General features: G+C 40.7%; 1 long non-coding RNA gene across 3 annotated transcripts in view; it reads left to right on the forward strand.

Moving 5' to 3' along the window:
* LOC138740185 (uncharacterized) overlaps positions 1 to 16193 on the forward strand; it is a 135521-nt gene that overhangs the window by 36396 nt on the left and 82932 nt on the right. For 2 of the 3 annotated variants that reach the window (XR_011342759.1, XR_011342779.1), the window contains exon 2: positions 13765 to 13841. This is a non-coding gene — a long non-coding RNA (uncharacterized lncRNA). Of the gene's footprint in view, positions 1 to 10316; positions 10506 to 13764; positions 13842 to 16193 lie in introns of those variants that run through there. The other variant, XR_011342771.1, reaches the window with a different exon arrangement.

Raw genomic sequence — 16193 nt, forward strand, 5'->3', positions numbered from 1 at the left:
TTCTTTAAATATCCTGCTTGAATAAATTAAGTTTTATAGTGCCTTCATTATGCAGCTAAGCTCCACTCAAGAAAGGCAAATTGAAGTTCAAACATAGATGCGATTTGTAATTTTTATGCATCCACTGAGATTTTTGTGGCTGAAATTTATTTGGACACAAAGTGTGCTATCCCTGTCACGTAACCTGGTATAAGAATGTCTATGTCTCTCTAAAATGCTCTGGTTAGAATTGCAGGAAAGGAGAAAAAGCTGTTCGACTGGTGTCAGTTCTTATGTTTTAGTTCTTTTCTTTGGCTTGGCTTCGCGGACGAAGATTTATGGAGGGGGTAAAAAGTCCACGTCAGCTGCAGGCTTGTTTGTGGCTGACAAGTCCGATGCGGGACAGGCAGACACGATTGCAGCGGTTGCAGGGGAAAATTGGTTGGTTGGGGTTGGGTGTTGGGTTTTTCCTCCTTTGCCTTTTGTCAGTGAGGTGGGCTCTGCGGTCTTCTTCAAAGGAGGTTGCTGCCCGCCAAACTGTGAGGCGCCAAGATGCACGGTTTGAGGCGATATCAGCCCACTGGCGGTGGTCCATGTGGCAGGCACCAAGAGATTTCTTTAGGCTGTCCTTGTACCTTTTCTTTGGTGCACCTCTGTCACGGTGGCCAGTGGAGAGCTCGCCATATAACACGATCTTGGGAAGGCGATGGTCCTCCATTCTGGAGACGTGACCCACCCAGCGCAGCTGGATCTTCAGCAGCGTGGACTCGATGCTGTCGACCTCTGCCATCTGTAAATCTCCTCTCAGACTACTATTGAAGTGAATTGAAAGTTACCTTTGGAACAGCAGAAAGATTCTTTCATGAGGAAAGTATGCTAAATAGATTCACAAAGTTTCATCTCAAAGTTCATTATTCAAGGATAATTAATAAAATGGAAAATGGTGGAAAATTCAAAGTGGAGGAGACTATTGAATGAAAAGATCCAACTGTTTTCAGAGATGGTGCTGTGGAACCATCATTCCTCCAGCACTTATGTGTTTTTACAGCTGTTTCAAAAGCAATTTAAGTGCTATACTTAGAGGCTGTGTTAAAATCCATATGAATGTTGGGAAAATGCAATGGTTATGCAGGTTCAGCCATCTGTAAACATTAAACCAATACCTTGGTGCAACAAAAGCTCTTAGATTGTTGGATGCCTCCTTTTAGATGAGTGGCAACTGTATTATATTACAATAGCACAGTTAATATGAAAAGCAGAGCAATCAGAATCCGTCACTAGTGCATGGCTTTGATGACCATGCTGGAGACAGGATGAAATAGAGGTACAAACATACAGAGAACATTGACAAAGATAATAATAATGTGGCTGGAGGATAAATAACTAAATATAAATACATGGCAGAAAGGAAAGGATATGAAGGAAAGCCAGTCACAGCAACCATTTAAATGCAAGGAAGAAATAGACAAAACTAAAACAATTGCTATGGCAATTAAACAAGGAAAGAAAATGCACAAACTAACTCTGCCACCTGTCAATGAAGAGATTTGTATTCATTAGACATCAGAATAGTAACTGTGTAATGGATACCAAAGACATATAAGTCAAGCATTAAAGTAGTATAATTGCAGAATTCAAGAAGCTAACTGGCACAAAATACCACTGGACAGCAATTTTGTTAAATGGTTTGCTTCCTGAAAAAAAGTCTGGGGATTATGATAGACAACTTCAAGCTGATCACCAAGATATTCCTTGTATCACATAGGAAGTTGGAGAAACATTAAATTATCTTTTATTGAATTTATCATTCTTAATCACATAATGTTCTGCAGCTGATTTTCATTTGTATTCAGCATCTGATGCCTCTCTTGTCAGTATCCAACAATAGTTGGGCATCATTGATGGATTCCCGTTGCCCTGATTGCACTTTTCCATGGTTGAAAATGTCCCCGTGAAACCATTCACTAGGTGTCTCACTGACTGCACCAAGAGCAGCAGGGAAGAGGTTCGAGTGCAAAAGGAGAAAATAAATTTTCAATGACACGGGTTTTTTTTTGCTTGAAGTAGACTTAAGATATGACAGGAAATCCTCAAAATAGGTTATATCTAAAAAAAAACAGTACATGATAAGAAACTGCTACGGCGATTTTAATGATCAGCAGCCCAGAAGTGTTCGGGAAGCAAAATCTTTGTTGTAATTTGTAATTACAGCTCAACAATAAATATATGGTCATGATGCTAGAAGCATGAAAGAAAAACTATAAATGCTGGAAACAACTCAATGGGTCAGCCTTCATCTGTGAAAGAAGAAACAGTTACAGTTTATGTGTTAACATTTCATCAGAAGTTAGAAATAAGTAGTAGAGAAGATGGGGAGAGGGCATTAGGGGTTTTTTTTCTCTGAGTAATGTGTTGAAGGTGTAGAGCCTGAACAAGGTTATGCAGTCTGGCTGAATGAGACGTGCCCAGCAAGATGGATTATATGTGAAAGGGAAAGTGAAAAATTAAGCAGAAAACAGGCAAAAATAAAAAAGAAAGAAAGGCAGAGATATAGAAAGTTGGAGATTTCAAGTCCTGTAGACTGCAACGTGCCCATATGAAAGAGGAGATAATTTTCCTTGTAGAAAATAGGCATGCAGTTTTCTCCCCCATACACAAAAATGCTGGAGGAACTTAGCATTTGAAGAAGGGCTCAGGCTTGAAACGTCAGTTATATATCTTTACCTCCTGTGGAAGCTGCATGACACGAGCTCAGATCCTCCGGCATTTTTGTGTATTTACTGCAATCACAGCATCTGCAGACCCTCCTTGTTTCACTCCTTTCTTATGCCACTGTTCCTTTGTGTTACTAGGTCCATGAATTAATGTACACCATGGATAATTAATACTGAATTCATTCCATTCCACACGTGAACAAAATTGAATCCGATGAACACAACAGTCAAATGAATGAAATTGAATCTGTCATCTCCGGCCTGGATGGCCGTGAAGAATTAGTGCAAGGAATGTAATTGGTTTTCTGTAAATTGCTATAACTGCAAAAGGCAGCAGTTTATTTAAGTTGTGTATATATATTATATCCCAGCTATGAAGGTCAAATTGTTTGAGAGATTAACAAGGTAGAATTCCAAAGCTTCTTCACTACAGCCCCATCAACGCCAGAGGCCAGGGAGGAGTCTTCCTGTGGAATATCAACAGTTTAGCACAAGGGTCCCTAAACCTTTTAGACCATTGACCCCTTCATAGAATACTTGATCCCTCATCAACCTCCCCCCCCCCCCCGGCATGGAATCCTGGTGCTGTACAGGGGGTTGGGGTGGGGTGTTGGGTGCTGGAGTGGTGGTGGTGCTGGCCGGTGGGGGGTGGGGGGGGCGGTTGGCGCTACCGAAGGTACAAAGAACACATGCATCTTTCTTTTGCACTCAGTCTGTCCTCCCATTTGCTCTTAGCTTATTCAAAGGCCGAAGTCAAATGCAACAGGGCACCCTCTCAAGAGGTTGGCCACCATTGCCAGAGGTGCTATTTTCCATTGATTTGCCCCTGCTTTCCACTGCAGAAGTTCAATCAACCCTCCGGACATTGTCAATCCCTTTTCGACCCCTTGGCATTTATCGACACCTTGACCACTTTAGAGACCCCTAGTTTAGCACATAACGCACTTAATCCAATCTATGTTTAAATAATGCCAATCAGAAGTCTCCCTTTTCTAAAACAAATACCTTTTCTGTTCATTTTCCAACCTTTAATCTGACTTGTCAACACTTTAATGTCACTTGTGCAAAGATACAGTGAAAAGTTGGGTTTTGCACCCACAGAAAACAGTCACCACACCCCAAAGCCGTTATAATTTTTATTTATCTTTGAGATACTGCATTATTACAGGCACTTTTGGCTCGTGTGCCTGCCCACGCAAATATGCTCATGTAACCAATGAACCTACTAATCCTCTTCAACTTGGAATGTGGGAAGAAACTGGAGTACCTGAAGAAAACTTATGGGAAAACATGCAAACCCTTCGCAGACAGCACTGGATTTAAAGTCAGGTTGCAACTGCTGTAATAGCATTGTGCCAATTATTAAACCAACCATGCCACTCAACTAAAATGAACAGAATATGACATGGGCACTGTTGGATACTGTTGTGGGGGGGAGGGGGGCAAATGACCTACAAGGAAAAAGCCACAGCGATAAGGTCTCAGGCACAGAGTCTGGTCTTGTGGCTCAGAATGAAAGGGAGGAAAAAAAGACAAGTTGTAGTGATAGGGGATTCCAAAGTTAGGGGGTGATTGAGGTTCACTGGAAGAGATCGCTTATCCCGGATGCTATGTTTCCTCCTTGATGCTGGAGTCTGAGGTATCTCAGATCAAGTTCATGGTATTCTCAGGTGGTAGGGTGAGCAGCCAGATGTTGTGGTCCATATAGGCTCCAATGGTATGGTTAGTGGTTAGTAAGGGTGTTAGATTGAAGGACATGACCTCAGGGTAGTGATCTCAGACCTGTATTCGTGCCACGTGCTAGTGAGGTTAGAAATAGGAGGATAATGCAGCTTAACACATGGCTAAAGACATGGTGCAGGAGGGAGGGCTTCAGGTTTATAGATCATTGGGCTCTTTTCCAGGGAAGGTGGGACCTGTCCCAACAGTACAGTTTGTATCTGAATTGTAGGGGAACTATTATCATGTGGGAAGGCTCCGGTGGGTTTAAACTAGATCTGCAGGGGGATTGAAACCAGAGTGTCAGAACTGATAGAGGAGTGGAGAAGGGAAAAAAAATGATGTGAAAATTGCATGCACCATTAGAAGTGAACAGATTAAACATGGTGGAAAATTTTTCAGGTACATCTATTTCAATGCAAGGAATAGTTTAGGAATGGAAAATGAACTTAGAAGGTGGATTGGCATGAAGAAATATGACATAGTGGGCATTAGTGAAATTTGGTTTCAGGAGGGACAGAACTGTTCCAGATTTACATTGCTTTAGATGTGATAGAATGTGGGGGGTGGGGGGGAGGGGGAGGGGGGAATGAAAAGGGGAGGAGTGGCATTGCTCATCAGGGAAAATATCACATCTGTGCTCAGGCAGGACAGAACAAAGGGATTGTCTACTGAGGCTATTTGGGTGGAGCTAAGGAAAGGGAAATGTATGGCCACACTCATGGGGTTGTAATAAAGACCACCCAATAGTCAACAAGAATTGAAGGAGCAAATCTGCAGAGAAAAAGCAGACAGCTGCAGGAAACATAAGGATATGATAGTAGGAGATTTTAATTTTTGACATATTGACTGAGACTCCCTCACTGTAAAATGGCTGAATGGCTTGGAGCTTGTCAAATGTGTTCAGGAAAGTTTTCTAAATTAGAGGTACAAACTAGAGAGAGTGCAATACTGGATCTTCTGTTAGGGAATGAGACAGGTCTGGTGTTGGGGAACAGTTTGGGTGCTGTAATCATTGTTACATTAGTTTTGTTAAAAGTGAAGAAGGATAGGTCTTGGCCTTGGGTTGAGATTCTAAATTAGAGAAAGGCCAATTTTGAGGAAATGAGAAAGGATCTTGATGCCTGGATTAGGATAAATGGTTTTCAGGCAAAGGTGTGTGAGGTGCGAAGGACCTTCAAATTTGAAATATTGAGAATGCAGCATTCAAATGTTCCCATCAGGATTAAAGGCAAGGTTAGCTGGCATAGGAAACTTTGGTTTTCAAGGGATAGTGAAGATCTGGTTCGGAGGAAGAGAGAGAAGAGAGAGGTGTATAGCAGGTTTAGGCAACATGGAGCAAATGAGGTGCTTGAGCAACATAGGAAATGCAAGAAAAATCTCAAGAAAGAAATCAGGAAGGCTAAAAGAAGTCACAAGATTTCTTTGGCAGACAATGTGACGGAATATCCTAAGGGTTTCTACAGGTGTATTAAGTGAAAAAGGATAGTAAGGAACAAAATTGAGGTTCAGAGTGGTCAGCTTTGCATGGTGCCAAAAGAGATGGGGGAGATCTTACATCTTTTTGTCTTTCATCAGTATTCACGCAGGAGACAGGCACAGCATCTTGGGAAGTAAGGACACAAGCAATGAGGTCATGGAACCTATAAAGATTAAAGACGAGAAAGTGTTTGCTGTCTTAAAGGAAATAAGGGTTGATAAATCCATAGGGCTTGAAAAGATATATCCGTGGACCTTGAAGAAGGCTAGTATAGAAATTGCAGGGGCCCTGACAGAAATATTTAAAATCTCCTCAGCCACAGGTGAGGTGCTAGAGGATTGGAGGGTTGCTCATGTTGTTCCATTGTTTAAAAAAAGGCTCCAAAATTAACCCTGAAAATTATAGGCTGGGGAGTCCGATATATGCAGTCGGTAAATTAATAGAAAGTGTTCTAAGAGATCGGATATACAATTATTTGGATAGCCTGGAACTGATTAGGGATAATCAACATGGCTTTGTGCATGATAGGTCATGTTTAACCTATTTTGTAGAGTTTTTTTGAGGAGATTTACCAGGAATGTTGCTCAAGGAAAGGCTGTGGTTATTGTCTATATCAGCTTTAGTACGATCATTGACAGGTCCCACAGGGGAGATTAGTTAGGAAGTTTTAGATGCTGGGTATTGCTAAGTAGTGAACTGGATATGAAAATGGCTGGACGTGAAAAGCCAAAGAGTAGTGTTGGATGGTTGCTTCTCAGACTGGAGTCCTGTGACTAATGGTGTACCTCAGGGGTCAGTGCCTGGACCATTGTTATTTGTCATCTACATCAATGATATGGATGATAATATGGTAAATTGGATCAGCAAGTTTGCATATGACACTAAGATTGGAGGCATTGTGGACAGCAAAGGAGGCATTCAAAATTTGAACACATTTATGGGCCATCTGAAAAATTAGTTTGAAAATGGCAGATAGAATTTAATGCAGACAAGTGTGAGGTGTTGTACTTTGGAAGGACAATGCAAGAAAGGACATTCATGGTAAATGGTAGAGCACTGAAGAGAACAGAGGTATCTGGGAATAAAGGTACATAGTTCCCTGAAAGTGGCCTCACAGGTGGATATGATTGTAAAGAGAGCTTTTGACATATTGGTCTTCATAAATCAAATTATTCAGTATAAGGGTTGAGATGTTATGGTGAAGACATTGGTGAGGCCAAATTTGAAGTATTGTGTGCAGTTTTGGTCACCTAACTACAGGAAAGCTATCAATAAGGTAAAAAGAGTGGAGAGAAGATCTACTAGGATATTGGCTGGTCTTCAGGAACTGAGTTACAGGAAAAGGTTAAACAGGTTAGGACTTTATTTCCTGGAGCACAGAAAAACAAAGGGTGGTTTCATCGGGTTTTTTTTTAATTATGAGAGGGATAGACAGATCAAAGAAAGATAGAATTTTTCCACTGAAGTTATGTGAGATAGAAACCAGAGAACATGGGTTAAGGGTGAAAGGGGAACATGAGATGGACCTTCTTCACACTGAGCATGGTGAGAGTGTTGAAGGAGCAGCTGAAGTGGTGAATGTGGGCTCAATTTTAACATTTAAGGAAAATTTGGACAGGTACATGGATGTGATAGGTATGGAGGGCTATGGACTGGGTGCAGGTTAGTGGGACTGGGCAAAAAAAGATGTTTTGGTACAGACTAGAAGGGCCAATGGATCCTGATTTTGTGCTGTAATGTTCTATGGTTCTATGTGTAAGGAATTTTTTTTTTATTGGGGTAGGTGTAAAACTGTTGAACAGATAATAATATTTATAATCAAACACAAGTATAATACTAATTAGTAAATTATTTATATACCTCATTATCTTACCTCTTAGAAAAGCTTGAAATATTTAATACCATTTTTTTTTGTAATGTAATTGATGGAATTAAATGAAGATTATAACTTTCTGAAAATGAATACAAATTTTGGTTTGTTGATTCTACGTATTGCAACATCAGGAGTAAATGCGTCTGTTATTACCTTGTACAAATGACACCATAACTTAATCCAAAGAATAACTTGTTGCTTGTAATGATGATGTTCCATAGTAAGATAATTGGATGCATTTGGGCAGAAGGCCTGTTCCCATGCTGTACCTCTAAATTTAAATTGAATTAATGTTTTGGTATCAACTATTGGATAAATTGTTGTAAGCTTCCGACATTTACATTGCAGATCCAAAATCCACTGCTTGAAACAAGATTGATCCAGTAAAACTATTCAGCAGAAACCCTTGAAACTTTGGTGATGCCAGTCAGCAACTATTTTTATTAGTACTCCAATAATCTTTTTTGAAAAATGTTATCTAGTAAGAGCTCAGTGAAGCTGTAAGTATAAACGTGGTATGGTAACCTAGTTGAGTTCAAAGAAAATACAGGCATACAATCCAGTAATCATTTCAGGATCAGAGGTGGTGTGGGTGAGCAACTTTTAGTTCCTGATGGTCACTATCTTGTAGGACTTATCCTGGACACATCATATTAATGCTATTGTGTAGAAAGCACATCAGTGCCTCTTGTTTTTCAGGAGTTTCCGGAAGATTGGCACGTCATCGGAAATCTTAGAAAACTTGTAGAGCTGTGTATTGGAAAGTGTGCTGACCCACTGCAACACAGCCTGTTATGGGGGCACCAATACCTCTGAGCAGAACATTCTGCAAAAGGTAGTGAATTCAGCCAAGTTTATCACAGGCAAAACTCTCTCCACCATTGAGAAAATCAACATGGAATGTTGCCATCAGAGAGCAGCAGCAATTATCAAGGATCCACACCACCCAGCATGTGCACATTCTCTGTTCTCATTGTGGAGGATTAGGTGACACAAGATTCACACCACCAGGTTCAGAAACAGTTGCTATCCTTCAGCCATCAGGCTCATAAACAATAAACTTAATCAGATATTTATTTAGGACTCTTACTTGGTGCATTATTTATTTACAGCGAGAACAGAGAGTGTTCTGGGAGGTGTGGATCCTTGAATATTGCTGCTGCTCTCTGACAGCAGTGTTCCCTGTAGATATTCTCAATAGTGGAAGAGTTTTACCTGTGATGTTCTGGGCTGTGTCCACTACCTTTTGCAAGGCTTCATGCTCAGGGGCATTGGTGTTCTCATACCAGACGATAATGCAGCCGGTGAGTGCACTTTCCACCACACATCTGTAGAAATTTGCCATGGTTTCTGATGTCATGCCAAATGCCCACAAACTCCTGAGGAAGTAAAGGCGCTGACATGCTTTTCTCATGATGCCATTGTGTCCAAGAAAGATTCTCCGAGATAGTGCCTCCCAAGAACTTAAATTTGCGCATCCTCTTCACCTCTGATCGTTTCTGTTTGTGTTTTCTGTGGAGAGATTAGGAACGATGGGTGGCAGAGCTCTGGCAAAAGTGAATGGGGAGCTTGGGAACTGAGGCCCTAGCAAGAGGAAGGGAGTGGAGGAACTGGGGCCTCATGAAGGGATGGGGGATTATTGCAAACCTCATCTGCTGATCCAAATTATGAACCATGAGGAGTTCTGAGTTTTACTGTAATAAGGCTACTAACGTTTTAACAACATGAAACATTGTTAAACAACAGCAATTACACACTGAAAATAACTAACTAACTGGACCATGGTCTGCCTCGCCCCAGAGTTAGGAATACCACTCTATAAATAAATCATACTTGCAAAAATGCTCAGTGTTGTTGATCAACCTCTAATACCAAGAACTATCGGAATAGTGGACCCTTCTCCACTCAGCTGGGAAGAGATTTCACAAGATCTCCACAAACAAAGGTCAATGTTTTATTTTTCCTTTTCGTCTTTTATCCTTCCTTAAACCAGTTTTTGTTTTCTCTCTCATTATTTAGCTTTTTAAATCATTCATTCACACTCCTGATTTTCTTTCCTTCTTTGTAATCCTTTCTGTTTATTGGTGAAGGAAAAGCACAATGGTTTACCTTGCTTCCTCAGGACTGAGGTGGCCAGTTTCCCCCTCTGGCTCTTTATCATTATCACAATGGAATAACTTTATTAGAGAAAAGTAAGTACATTGAAGGGTTTAACTGACATTGAGTGGTGTTGCTGGAGAATCATCTGTTCCAGTATAATTATATTCTATAAAAACCATAGGGTGGTTTATGTTATTACATTCATGACCCTCAGAGACATCCAAAAAAAACCCAGAGTGGAGCAGGGTAATTTCCTTGATGGACAGTTGAATGAGCTTAAGTGCTGTGCAGTAACTTGTTACATATTGGTGCAGGAAAGAAATATGATGGAAGTAATTTGTCTTTGCCATTGAACCCAAAGGAATTCAATGTGCTTGAGGTGTTAATGCTCACATGTATTTGACACTGGCACACAGAGATAATTTCTCCTCTGATAATTGCAGGATCTGAAAGCGACTTTTTTCGGATCCACGAAATTACACCTTCAAGTCAACGGGTCCTTTCATCATTATTGTAATTCTTTGAACGTGTTCCCTGTTCATCAAAAATCAGTTTCTTATCCAGCTCAGTAACGCGCTTGTGGCTTGATACTGCTGAAGTCATGTTGTCAAGGAAACAATGGCCACCATTAAACATACAGGTCAGAAAAATCTCCATCAGCTGCATTCATTTTACTGTCATACATTTCCAGTGCTGAGTGCAAATTAATTAGACTGAGTTCAATCCTTTTAGAACTCAAATAAATAATCAAAGGATTAAAATGGTCAATGGATTGTCATTGTCATTTAATTTAAAGACGATCAAGTCAGTTCAATGTTTCTAAAAGGGGAAAGAAAACTAAAGACTGGATATCTGAAATAGAGAGGAATGAAAATGAAATCACAAGAATTGTTAACAAGTCAGGCAGCAACTTTTGAAACAAAGAGTTATCACCTCAAGTCATTGACAATGTTACAACTCACAACAGCAAATGGGAGGATTCTGAGGTCTGAATCAAGGGTCTTTAGCCAAGAGTCAACTGTCAGAAACTCTGGAACAACAGAGTCACAAAATGAGAAAATACCAAAATAAATCATTCAACCCAGCATGTTAACATTGACTCTACCTACACTAATTCCATTTGCTCAATAATAGGACTGTGGTTCTGTGCCTTGTCTATTGAGGTCTCTTTCAAATTGCCTCTTAAACATTGTCATTGTATCAGATTACTCTACCTCCTCTGGCAGGACATTCCAGATACAAACCACTTTCTGTGTACAAAAGTTTATTTCTCAGATCCTTGTCCATGGATTCTGTGTCCAAAACCCAAGGCAGACTCATGACATGGGGCTGCTGTGGATATGAAGTGACGATAAAAATTGACCATCCCTACGAACTCTTGCAGTCCCTTCACGGTCGTTGGTCTGGGGAAGGAACAAGTAGTGTCCACTTTGGTGGGCAATGGCCTGGCCCTATATTGGTCAATGCGATGGCCCAGGAAATCAAATGTCTCTAGGCCAAACTGGAACTTGGCTGGATAGATGGTTAAACCAACCTCACTTAGCCTGGAGAACAATAGTCTTAAGTGAGCAGTGTGCTCAGTGTGGGCATGGCTGGCTAATAAAATGTCATCAAGGTAGATGACAGAAAAGAGCAGGTCCCAGCCCAGTGCGTCCATCAACCTTTGGAAAGTCTGAGCCCCATTTTTCTGCTTGAATGGCATGTGGAGTAATTCAAACAATCCAAAAGGGGTTATGATGGCAGTTTTGGGAATGTCATCATGGTGAACTGGGATCTGATGATTACTCCTGGAGGTCCACCTTAGCGAATATCTGTGCCCATTGCAGATTAGTTGTGATGTCCTGGATATGGGGCACGGGAAGCCTGTCAGGCATGATTGTCTCGTTAAAGTGGCAGTAGTCTCCGCATGGCCTCCAACCTCCAGCTGCCTTCAGGACCATATAAAGTGGGGAGGCCCATTGACTATCAAAGCACCGCACAATGCTGAGTTCCTCCATCTTTCAAAACTCTTCTCTTGGCAGGTTGAGTTTCTCTGGGGAAAGACACACCACACCCTGGCATGGAGGGCAGAGCCCTCCATAATAATTTGGTGTCTCATCTCATGATTGGGTTCCACTGAGTTGAAATGGGGCATGGTGATGGAGGGGAATTCCACTAAGACTCAAGCATATTCGTTGTCGGCTGTACTCATCGAGTGTAGATGGGGGTTAGTAAGTTCGGTGCCCTTAAGCGAGAGTGTCTGAAATGTCCAGGCATGTACCAGCCGACACCCATTAATGTCCACCAATAGTGGATTGGCTCTCAGGAAATCGGCACCCAGTAAACGATTGTGGTACAGCCACCACCATAAACTTCCAGGTGAAATGTCTAGTCCCGAAAGCAGAGGAGAATTGTACAGATGCCAAAGGGATATTGAGGATCTGGCTTGGAAGAAGAGAATGGTGTATAACAGGTATAGGTATCATGGAGCAAATGAGGTACCTGAGGAAGATTTCAAAGCTTGCAAATGGATCTGGACCAGATAGGAAAATGGGATGAAAAATAGTGTATGGAATTTAATGCAGACAAGAGTGAGGTGTTGTAATTTGGAAGGACAAAACAAGGAAGGACATACTTGGCAAATGGTTGGTCACTGAGGAGTGTGGTATAGAACAGAGAGATCTGCAAATACCAATGCATAATTCCCTGAAAGTGGCATCACAGGTGGATAGGGGTGTAAAGAGAAATTTTGTCATAGTGGCCTTCATAAATCAAGGTATTGATTATAGGAGTTGAGATGTTATGGTAAAGTTGTAGAAGACGTTGGTGTGGCCAAATTTGGAGAATTGTGTGCAGTTTAGTCATCTACCTACAGGAAAGATAATAAAATAGAAAGAGTGGAGAGATTTATTAGGATGTTGCTCGGATTTCAGGAGCTGAGTTACAATAAAAGTTTAACAGGTTAAGACTTTATTCCCTGGAACATAGATAAATGAGGGGAGATTTGATTGAGGTGTTTAAAATTATGAGGGGAGATAGACAGAGTAAATGTAAATAGGCTTTTTCCACCAAGGATTGCTGAGATACAAACCAGAGGACATGATTTTCGCATGAACAGGGAAATGTTTAAGGGGAATATGAGGGGGAAACTTCTTCACTCAGAGAATGGTGGGGATGTGGAATGAGCTGCCAGCTGAGGTGGTGAATGCGGACTCAATTTTAAGATTTAAGAAGAATTTGAACAGGTACATGGATGGGAGGAGTTTGGAGGGTGATGGACTGAGTGCAGGTCAGTGGGACCCAGCAGAAAAATAGCTTGACACAGACTAGAAGGGCCAAATGACCTGTTTCTGTGTTGCAATTTTCTATGGTTCTATTCTTCTATAATAAGGCAGTTACAATGGATCTCATTGAGGGATGGGTACAGTGAAATAAGATGGCCTGGAACATTATTACGCGCTGTTAAAATTAACAACAAAAAGCAAACAAAACAAAAAGCAAGATCACAAAGCTCAATAAACTGTCAGCACTGAAAAATCATTATTGACATCAATATTTGTGGATGCACCACTACCTTGAAAATATTGCTCATATTTGACCGAACACAATGCATAACAGCTGATGTTCATGTGAAACAAAATAGTCACATTGTGAACAAGAAGTTTCCAAACAATAAGATTTATTATCAGAATTAATTGGCCATTTATTCAATGTTACATTCTGACCACTTATGGTTTGAACTGAAATATGATGCTTAATTGATTCTGAATCAAAGAGAGATCTTGAATGTTTCGATAAAAGCAATCAGTGGCAGTGGAGGGGGGTGGGTGTACACTGTTTCTATGTTGGCAATGGGAGCCATTTATTTTTGGTGGTGTGTGCACTTTCTATATGAGTTATCTCCTCTGTTTATCAATCAGTTTCTGTACTATGGATACAGTTTGCCTTGAAGATGAGAAAGCAGACCTTTTGAAAACAAAGACACCAGAGGTCTGAAGTAAGGTCCTTTTCGATGTTCATTTTATTTTCACATAATAATACATAAAAATGTAATATATATGGTATACTTGAAAACACCAAAACAAAGAATTGCCATGAGCATTCCGCAGTACCTCTAACAATAATAGAGGGAGAAGCAAAAGAAAGTCCGTTCGGAGACATTGAGTGTCCATAGATTTGCCTCCAACATTCATGTAGCCTCTGCACTTGCAAAGACTCCTGTTAAAACCATTGGCAACCTGAGCTCTTGGTCTAAACCTCCAATATGATCAGAAAATCTTCAGGACCCAAGGTCCTACAGGAGCCCTTCTTGCCTTCAGCACCCTCTTGAATACCTGTTCCAATACTTGGCTCCCATGAGCCAGTCTCGAGCAGCTCACAGCCTGTGTGAGTCCTCCAACTGTAAGTCACCAATCACCTGCAGCCTTTGCAGGTCCTTTAGCTGATAAGCCCCTCACTGGTCGGCTACTGTAGTCACCTTCCTTGTAAGGTCATCTCCCATGCTTCAATTTCTCAATGGGGCGGGGGTGGGAGGGTATATTCTTCCCCTCTTAGTGACCTGCGCTGGTACATTGTTCCTCCTGAGTCAGCATCCACTCATGGTAGGCCATCCAGCACAGACAAAGCCATCTTGGGTACACACCTCCGTGGATTTAAAACCTGTGCCGTGTTGTCTGCATAAAAATTGGCTGTTGGATCCTCCAGACCAGCACTGTGTCTCCTCTTCTTGCTCCCCCAGGGCCATACCAGTGGCAGCACTGATACTGCATCTCCAGCAGCAACACCATTTTTATTCCAAAAAGCAATGCATTAAAAGTTGAACAAATATATCTGGATTGGTAGTTTAAGCTTCCAGAACTTGTGCTAAAAGCTAATTTTGGAGAGGTCAACATCTTCAAATACAGTCAATTAAATAAAAAAAAACAATTCAGGAGGGAAGAGGCTATGAAAGACTCTGTCTAGAATATGATAACAACTTGCCTAATTTCCATGAGAGGAACAGACGACCAGGAAGAATTTATTTTCTCTATCTCAAGAACTACACAGTTGATTAAAATGTGACTAAATTTAGAAACATTCCTCACCTGACCCTTCCTTTCTGAAACGCATCAACTAAACTTGCTGTACAACTTCCCTCTGGTTATATATATAAAAAAAAGTTTCTTCCCACTTTTGATTATTACACCTGATGTTTATCAGTGGATGGTGATCGAGAATGGGCAATAATTGCAGATGTTAAGGGTCAGAGCCAGAAATTTTTGCTCATTAAGCACCAAGCAATTCTGAACAGTTATTATTTTATGGTATTCTTCAGCATTGCTGCTTTTACTCAAAATGCAAGTCACTAATTTGCAATCTTCGAAGAACAAGTGATTAAAAAGAAACACTGAATAAATTGCCCAGAATTCAATGTAGTCTCAGAAAAAAATAATCGCACATGATGCAAAAAAAAATAGAGGGTTATGGGCTGTGAGGTGAGGAAGGAAAGCTGTAAATCCCCTGTTATCCAGAATTCATGCAAATATTTGCCTCAAAATTTGTGGAAAATAAATAGGGTAAAAATACCAAAGATTAATATTGGCATGCCTTGCCATTTGTTCACCAATCACACAACCCACAACTTCAAGCAACCAGAGAATTCACTTATCCAGCATCCACCAATTTCTAGAGGTGCCGGACACTGGGGCTTTTACTGTAGATTGATGTGGAGTAGGTTCATATAGGTTGGCACAACATCAAGGCCTGAGGGGGCCTTAATTCTATGTAATGTTCTATGTTCGATTTCAGTTTTAACAACAAAACCAATCAGTTTCATTACAATGGACAAAATTGCAGAATAATCTAAATAACAGGATCCATTCAGGATTCAACATGATTTAACTGGGATCATCTCAATTACCTCAATCTAAAAATGGTGTTTTAGACCAGTAAATATATTCGCCCCAATCCTTTCAAATCATGAATGTTGGCACAGACAGTACACCAAGGAAATCTTTTGCAAATTGAACAGAGCACAAAAACACAACAAAGTAGACTACCAGGGGCCTCAAGCAGATATGATTACCAATCTAAACTGCAATAGAAAAGGAACATATGCTGGAAGATGTAATGAAAGGCAACATCATTCCATGTAAGCATTCCCATTATACAGCATATGGACGTTAAGGCTTTATTTTCTAATGTCTTTCATCTGCGTTACCAGATGTAACTTTAATTTTTTTTAACAAGATGATGGCCTGTGATTTGCTTGGCTCCTGTTTTAATAACCTAGCTCATTTCTAAATGGAAAGGGATGTAATGAAAAGGTGACAATTTGTTTCATTCCCAGAGTCCTGTGCACAATAACCTG

Source organism: Narcine bancroftii, chromosome 1, assembly GCF_036971445.1.
Source record: "Narcine bancroftii isolate sNarBan1 chromosome 1, sNarBan1.hap1, whole genome shotgun sequence".
Taxonomy (NCBI): Eukaryota; Metazoa; Chordata; class Chondrichthyes; order Torpediniformes; family Narcinidae; genus Narcine; species Narcine bancroftii.